The sequence below is a fragment of the Panthera tigris genome, chromosome A2 (genome assembly GCF_018350195.1).
Source record: "Panthera tigris isolate Pti1 chromosome A2, P.tigris_Pti1_mat1.1, whole genome shotgun sequence".
NCBI classification, from domain to species: domain Eukaryota; kingdom Metazoa; phylum Chordata; class Mammalia; order Carnivora; family Felidae; genus Panthera; species Panthera tigris.
The window spans coordinates 104,266,350-104,275,677 of NC_056661.1; the positions used below are offsets into that span (position 1 = coordinate 104,266,350).

The 9,328-nt window shown below is 33.1% G+C and overlaps 1 long non-coding RNA gene across 1 annotated transcript; it reads right to left on the reverse strand.

Annotated features, from left to right (window-relative positions):
• Positions 1–2,540: 2,540 nt before the first annotated feature.
• Positions 2,541–9,118, reverse strand: LOC107180260. The gene is made up of 4 exons (XR_006211384.1): positions 9,000–9,118; positions 7,781–7,873; positions 4,016–4,140; positions 2,541–2,802 (listed from the first exon to the last, which is right to left on the reverse strand). It is a non-coding gene; the product is annotated as an uncharacterized LOC107180260 (long non-coding RNA).
• Between the last annotated feature and the right edge of the window lie 210 nt (positions 9,119–9,328).

Below are 9,328 nucleotides of genomic sequence, written 5' to 3' on the forward strand. Positions count from 1 at the left end.
TCTCCTACTTTTCAATTTATAAGTTAGTGAGCTTTTTCATATATCATTAAATATTATTCTCACATCACTTTTATTTATTTTCCTTTCAATATATGAAATTTATTGTCAAATTGGTTTCCATACAACACCCAGTGCTCATCCCAAAACTCATCACTTTTAATGGTTGTGTAATACTCCCTTATAATAATTTACAATGTAATATTGTTATTAACTTACAATTGGGGTTGTCAAGTATTTCAATCATCCAACAACATGAAATTGGCTAAATAAATTGTTTTTGGTATTTGCTGTATTCATGGCTTTCCTTTCCCTACTATCAACCTTCATTCATTACTCAATTCTGAGAAATTTGAATTTTGTTCTCTTCTACTCATTGGAAACTGCTTTTGCCAAAACAACTTGGTAACTTTTTGTTATCAAACCTAATAACTATGTGTCATGGTTCTTAACTGACTGATCTGCAAGGGTGGCACTGTAGACAATGTCATTCCTCTTCCTTATATGGATTCATTTAAGCCATATGCAGTTGTTTTCACCTAGTGATTTCTCCATCAGATCTTCCAGATCTCAGCTTAAGTCACCTTCCCAAGAAGGCCCTCCAATAACATCCTCTCTAAATAAGTCTCCTGCTGTTCTACATCCTGAACACTGTTCATTCACAGACACAGCACTATTTGTTAAAAAAAAAAAAAAAAAGGTTAATTTTTTGGGTGGGGTCTTTGGGGTTTTCTGTATACAGTATCATGTAATCTGCAAATAAAGTTTGACGTCTTTCTTGCCAGTTTGTATACCTTTTATTTCTTTATGTTGTCTGATTTCTGTGGCTAGGACTTCCAACACTGTGTTGAATAACAGTGGCGAGAATGGACATCCCTGTCTTATTCCTGACCATTGTTTACTCAATAGATGGAAAACACCAAACTGCAAGAAAACTTTCTATTTTATTTAGCAATGTAAATCTATCGCACATCATAGTTCCTTGCCCTGGGTACTGTGCTGAATAGTGAATGAAACCTTCCTTCCCCCCATTCCTCCTGGGAGAGAAGGACTTTCGTTGTAAATTTATCACTGAAGGGCATACGAGCCCTGTGACTCAAAGTAATGCTGTAAACTTTGTATAATTCATCAAAAAAAAAAATATTTTAAGGTGGCAACATCAAAAGGAAATGAATGTGAAAAGAATATACTCATGAAGTCGCTGTTGATAAAAACCATTAAAACTCCTTGTCACTAACTGTGGGATCATAAGCTATTTAGTCAGCTTGCCTCAAGACAGATTTTGATCAGTTATTATAGATTTCTCACCTAGATTAATAGTTTGAGACTCTTCTTTAAAAAAATAAAATTATGCTAAGGAAATGTCATAAATTCACACGTTCTTTGTTTTCACCTTTAAAAGTAGATGATTCTATGATTCTATGATTCTCAAAATTCAATTATATGTCTCAAAAAGGACAATTGCTATTATAACACTTTCCCTCTTGAAGATTAATTACCTTCCTCTAGCTTTGCTTCTTCAGTGAAGAATTTCTGGTACCAGACATTAACCAGAGATTCCATTGTCAGCGTTTTTAAAGTTTGAACTTAATTATATAGAATTTTTTTACATATTTCTTTTAAGCTATCACATGTTTCAAGGTATTGAATGTTTCTATGAATCTTTGCATATTTAAGTGTACTTCTGTAAGTTCAAGTTTCAGTCTTCTGATGAAAAGAGAGATAGATATAGATATATAGATATAGATATAGATATAGATATAGATATAGATAGATATGCTTGATTTTTCAATCAAATCTTAAAGAATTTATTGAAGCTCATTTCTTGGCTTAAAAATATTTTAAACTACAACTTTTCAATGTTGAATAGCTCCCACATTAAATTCAAAAAAAAAAAAAAAAATGCTGCTCTGTGCAACCCAACATGCATCCAGTTCCTCTCCAGATCTCTAGCTTCTCCAATCCATACTGCCAGTGGTATAGATTGTACTCCCAACACAAACCAGCTTCTTTATCAAGCTCATCACCCAGCAGTACCGCACAACCTAGAAGCTGTCCCAGAACATGTTTACTAAATCAAGGTGCTTTTTTTGTCTTTTCATAGAGTCATCATGTTCTTTTCAAAGATAATAATAGACTCCTAAAATCACTAAAATTCCTGAGATATTTGTATTAAATCACACATTGATAGTCTTAATCTTAAACTAACGTTGTCATGCATGGGTTTCTTTAGGAAGATAAGTAGATTGCGGCTGCAATAGGTTTTTTCATTATTTTTTCTGGGAATACACAACCATTTACATCGTCGGAAATCTATTTAGTTAGTAACAGTATCACTTGTAAAAAAAAAAATCTTGTTAATCAATAAATAAGGGGAAATAGTTAGTCCATGATTACAGCTCTGTGAAGAGTCATTATATCCTGACAAGGGACCAATACATATTCAGCATCAGAAATCACATCCTCAAAGAATGAGGTTTTGTGGTGGTTACTGAAGAATTACAAGTCACGGTACTCGTTAAGATTTTGACAATCTTTATTTGTCAATCTGTATTGACAAATTGTATTTGTCAGATTGTACAATTGACAATCTGTATTTGTATAAATATATCAAACCAAACAGATTAAATCCAGCTTGCCCACCTAGTTTCCAGTGAAGTATTGTCTTCCTTTTTCTGCTTCCTCACCCAGTCAATCATATATCTTGAACATCATTTTACTTGTTGTACACACATTTGCTTGTCTATTCTTCTAAATGGTAAGCTTCTTGAGGGTAGGAGCCATTTATTTATTTTATAAGCAAAGCTGAAGGTCAAAAAGCAAAGTAATTACTAAGAATCCTATATTTCTATAGGCTTTAATTTCACTCACTCCATCTAAGTTTGAGCACATTTTGCTTTGCCACAAATTTCAATCTTTTTATATCCACCAAAACTCATGTATAAATTTGATGTACTTTTCAACAATAGACATAAAATGGTAAAGCAAATCTCTCTTCACATCTATTGGTTTAATATTTGCCCCTCCCTCTCCTTTATTAAAATGAGAGCAACCTCATGATGAGTAGGTAAGGGGAAATAAAGACACCAAAAGTAAGCTGAAGTCATTTTTAACAAACTCCCTATAGATTTGGACAAAGGTTTCACTGCATCCTATCAGGAAATATAATTCATCACAAATTAATGTTTGCATTTAAATGTTTTTATCTTGTCATCTAAAAGCAGTTATAATTATAGATTAGACTCTTATTATTACTTTTATAATGAAAGCTTCCAAAAGAGAATTTGTCAAACAGTAAGAGTTGGCATCATAGTTGATTTACTGTAACACGTTTTTATTCACTTGTATATTATGTAGATTTTTATACTATCTTTAAGCAAGTTTTCCATAAAAAGGTAACAAAGGTAATTTGAATATCTATAATTTAACACCTTAGGTTATTTAATATACATGGAATTTGAAAATGGCTAATAGCGTGATATAATTTCTTTTAGAGTAGTTTAGTACTTCATATGTTCTAATTCCAACTGTGACTAATCAGTACCTTGCAAAAGATGTGAACACTATAATTGTTACAGTAAAGGAGACTTTAAAATGAATAGTAAAGTAAAAATAATATTTCTTAGTCATTTAAAAGTAGCTCCCTTTTTTTTATACTCCTTTCCTAACATCCAATAGTCATTGCATCTCTATTTTTGTTTAACATCGGGAATCATTTCAAAGAATAAAATTTTCTATTTTTATAAATCAAAGAAGTTAGATAATATCACACATCAAATTCTCTTTATCCTTAGAATGAGGAGGAAATAAAAGGCAACAGAAGGAATATTTATTGAGCATCTCCTCTTTAAAAGACATTCCACTCTAAGTATAAATACCAGATTTTCATTCTCTTGCTTGAATCATTCCCACTCAGTGTTCTATAACATATCTGAGATGGCTATGCCCTCTAAATTTTTCCTGCTTGGTGGCCTCATCCTACTTGATTACCCCCTCCGTCTAGCTCAGATTCCATTACCTATTATTTCAAATAATCTCATCAGTATCTTTCCTTGCAGTCCTTGGCTTTTCCTCCCATACCTCTGCCAAAATCCCAACAGGTATCTATCATCCTTGAGTTTGCTTCTAGGTTACTGAGATCTGCTAGAAAAAAAATAACCAACAATAGGAGACAGATTAGAATTTACCAACTCCATTGATTTTAATAATGCCTAACCAATTTCTGAAGGTATAACAAGTAAAAAAAAAAAAAGGGGGGGGTGGAGTAGAGAAAAAAAGAAAACTAAGCTGCTACTTAATATATTTAGCTCTATGGAGGTTATCAGATTGCTAAATGTTGAGGGCAAAATTTAATTTTATCATGAAAAGCTGATGCGCTTACTGGAGCTGTAGAAATCAATCTATCAAGTGGCAAGATAATGATAGCACAGATAGACTCTATGATGACTCACTCTGTTTGAAATGATAACCATTTGCAGAGACTACTCTTAAGCAACCCTCAATTTATTTTATTGGTATAAATTGAATGTGCTTTTCCCCTATGAACCTAATCTGCCAAAAACTAAACCTACAATTTCTCTCACTGTTTTCTTATTTAACCCAATGGCACTTAATGTCATCAGTCTGACCCTACACATATGTTATATGGTTGAATGTAGGACTCCGCCAATTTTTTTCTCATTAACCACTTAGTGTTTCATTCACCCTAGCCTTATCTGTGAAGCAGTGATAAGATTTAGCTCATCTGTCAGATCCTTGTGCAATAATTCTTTCCTACTTTTACGTTAGAAAACTGGAGTTTTAAAAATTTATCCCTTCATGATTATAATGAATTCTTAAGTTCTTTCAACAGTTGTGTCTAAATCGCAACTTCTAAGTACATGTTTTTATCATTTAGAATGATTATTTGTTTGAAATATATGGTTAAAGAATATTATTCTGTTTTCAATACATATTTTTTTATTTTTAAACAATTTTTAATGTTTATTTGTGTGTGTGTATGTGTGTGTGTGTGTGACAGAGAGAGAGAGAGAGAGAGAGACAGACAGACAGACAGACAGACAGACATAGGGCATGAGCAGGGGAGGGGCAGAGAGAGAAGGAGACACAGAATTTGAAGCAGGTTCCAGGCTCTGAGCTGTCAGCACAGAGCCCGATGTGGGACTCAAACTCACCAACTGTGAGATCATGACCTGAGCCAAAGACGGACACTTAACTGACTGAGCCACCCAGGCACCCCTCAATACATATTTTAAAATTTATTTAGTATGTAGACAACCAAGTAGAAAATAAAAGGATGTATTTTTATTAGAAAAGAACAAATGACTAGGATGAAAATTGGTCTTCTCCCTGTCATACCCATACCCATTGAATGCTTATGGGAAAAACATAAAGAGCCTGGATTGATGATTGACTTTTCTTTCTCATAACTTAAAAAAAAATAGACATTTATTTCTATGTATCTAATTTAGAAATTTATTTCTATATATCTAATTGTCAAAGTCGAGGTTTAAATGCTTAAATTAATACCTTTTCCATACCTCATTCATCTTGATCATTTTCCTCTTAACCACATGTCCATTCTTTTCATTCTCTCCCCTTTTAGTTCAAGTTATATTTTTATATCCTTTCCCCACTCCTCTCTCTCCCTTTTTTTCTCGTCAGCCACCACCTCTCCCTCTCTCTTTCTGTCTCTCTTTCATTCTCTCTCTACACGCCCCCCCCCCACACACACACACCTCTACCCGCCCTCTAACAACACCTTAGTCCACCCACAAATATCTTTACCATCAGTCATCTCTTTTCCACGTCAACTACCACAAACAGGGTTTGGATGTTCAGTAACTCTTGAGTAGCAAAGTGTAATAACCATTAACTAATTTCCTTCTCTAATCTAGTTATCTTTAGCTTCTGGAGAGTTTCAGATTCCTCTCAAAATATGATAGCTTTATATCCTCTTGCCTGTAAAATCCCATACACATAAAATTCACCATGTAGTTTCTGATGAATAGCAGTTACAGAAGTCAGACCACAGGTATTGGTTTAAAATTATGCTCTTGCTTCCCCCACTTCCAATCTAGCCCTACCCCACTGCCACTTTAATTCTCCTGATGTGTTGACAAATCACATTAATTTCCTCAAAAAACTTGTTATACCCCACTATTTGTTGATTCTTAATCTAAATCTTTATTCTGGACTCAAAATTCTATAAGGTACAGCTTTACTTCCAGTAAGACTCACCATTCTTGTATTCTGTGAAGCCTACAGTCTAGCTCAAATTAATATGCACCAAATGTGTTCCCTATTGTCCTTCCTTTACTGATTTTCTCCACCTAAACGCTCTCTACACCAATTAAAATATACCACTTACTAGGTTCCAAAGAAATTCTGAATTCATTTGGGTATAGCATGGACATTAGGGGTTTTAAAGCTTTCCATGGGTCTCTAATGTGTAATTAATTTTGAAAAACACTGATGCAGATAATCTAATACCCTCAGTTCTTTCTCCACTCTAATAATTTTAGAAGACACAAAACTAAATGAAGATATTTATAATATATTGATCTGGCAAAGTACTCAAATTCATAATATATGAAAATTCCCCCAAATTAATGGGGAAGTGGCAGGAAAATTTTAAAATATGCAAAAGATTTGAACAAGCATTTCACTTATGAGAATACATTTATCTAAGTGATCATTGATAAAATCAAGGTGTAGTCAAAATCATGAGTCATAGGGGCACAAATACAAAGTACAATAAGATACTACTACACATTTAATATTGGATAAATAGTTTGACCACACAAAGTGGTGGTGGGCTGATATAGAACCGGAATTCTTTTACTACTCATACACGTGTAAAACCATTTTAGAAAACTATCTGGCAGTATCTATTAAAGCTGGACAGAGCTGAATATATATACATCCTTATGATGTTAGCAATTCTACCCTTATGCATCACCCCCAAAATGATATTCATGCACACAAGACAGGTAAATACAGCATTATTCAAAATAGCCAGAAAGCGGTAAACATATCAAATTTCATTGTACATATGTGCAACAACATGGACAAGTCGCAGACATAATGCTGAGTGACAGAAGCCAGAGAAAAGAATGCACTCTGGGTGGTCTTATTTATATAAATTTAAACTGGCCAAATTAAACCATGGAAGTGGAAGCCAGAAGAGTAGTGACTTTGGGACGGAGAGAGAGAGGTAATGCCTGAGAGGAACATAAGAAAATTTTCTGGAATATGAGGTAGTTCTATAACTTGATTTGAATAATGGCTACATAAGGTTCACTTTCTAAACAGTTCATTGAGCTATACATTTAACTAGATGTATGTTACACAATATACTTCAATTTGACATTTTTAAAAGGGAAAGATCTATATGTATTTACATGTCATGAAGGTAGAACTTTAAGATGTATTACTAATGAAGAAAGAGCACATTTTTGCATAAAAAAGGGACTATCATTTGGAAAATCATGGGTCATACTAAAGTAGTGAACAATTAAAAATATTCAACAGTGATACATATAGAGCTCACATTTCATTTGCTACTAATGACACCCATGCCACATTGATTCTGGCATAATGAATAATGGAAACCACAGACATGAGTGCTCAGGCAGGACCTGAAATAAGACAATGTAAACCCTTTCTACAGAGTAAAGATACATAAGTATTGCCCATCCTCCCAAAGTTAAAGGTAGTAGTAGCCTGCAATAAATGACTTCCTCTCATACATGAGATTTTACTTTGAGGGCAACATACTTACCTAATGAACTACCTAATATCCAGGAAGTAATTTTTTTTTTTCTCAAAACAGCATCTGAATCTTCCAAATAATTTTCCATTTCTTTTTCACTTTCTAGAAAGTATGAATGCACCACTATTAAGAGGAAAAATTTGACTCTACTAATTACACAAATTATTCAGTATTTTTCGAATAGAGACAAAGCTAGATTAGATCACCAAACATCATTTATGTTAAAATAAAGTTTAAATATTGATTAGATAGCAAATGCTATAGTTACTATGAATTAAAATGACCAATTCTATGTAAGTTACTAAGAGAAATTAATATTGCCTATTAACAATTTATTGTGACATATTTAAAAACTATACTTTCACTCACCAGCAAGCTATTCTCTTTTGAAGACAATCTATATTAAGGCACATTGGATATCAGATATCCTATTATTTATATGCTTTCATAAAATACTTGTTAGCTCTTTATATTTTAGCAACAAAGAGAAATACAAAATCTACTTTTACTACCCACCTCCCTCTTTCTTTCTAATAACATGCTTTTAACTGCCAGAAGAAACCTGGCCAAAATATCATCATATAATTCATACATTAAGGTGCACAAAATTCCAAAATCCTCAGGCTTATGTACAACATTCATATTTTTAGCACCTAAAACTATATTGTTTAATTGTGAACTATAATAATTTTTGTAGCTGAAAGTAGATATTTTCAAAATTAATAAAAATTAAAATATGTAAGTATCTTTCTACTAACTATATTAGAATGCATTTAAAATAGCCATAAAGTACATCCAATTGGCTAATATTATATTTAATGGCAAAAAGGCATTCATGTTTAGAATTTTACATTTCCACTAAAAAATTTTTTTAATGAAAAGATTGGATATATCTTAAAATCAATTTAAGTGGCCGATGACCTTAAGGACATCTCACCAAAAATGGTAAACAGATGCTAAATAAGCATCTGTGAAAAAATGCTCCATATGTCATCAGGGCAATGCAGATTAAAACAACAATGAAATACAACTACAAATCTCTTAGAATGGTTAAAATTCAAAACACTGATAACACCAAAAGCTGGAGAGCATGTGGCGTAACAACAACACTCATACATTGCTGGTGGGAATGCAAAGCAGCACCCTTTGAAAGACAGCTTGGCAGTTTCTTACAAAACAAAACATATTCATAGCATATGATCCAACCATCATGCTTCTTGGTATTTACCCCAAAGAGCTGGAAACTTCTTTCCACACAAAAATCCACATACGGATGCTTATAACAGCTTTGTTCATAATTACCAAAAGTTGGCTGCAACCAAAATGTCCTTCAGGAGCTGAATGGATAAATAAACTGTGGTACAGACAATGGAATATAATTCAGTGCTAAAAAGAAATGACCTATCAAGCCGTGAAAAGACATAGAGGAAACTTAAATGTTTATTACTAAGTAAAATATGCCAATCTGAAAAGGCTGCCTACTGTATAATTCCAACTGTGCCACATTCTGAAAAGGCAAAACTACAGAGACAAGAAGATCAATGGTTGCTAGGGGTT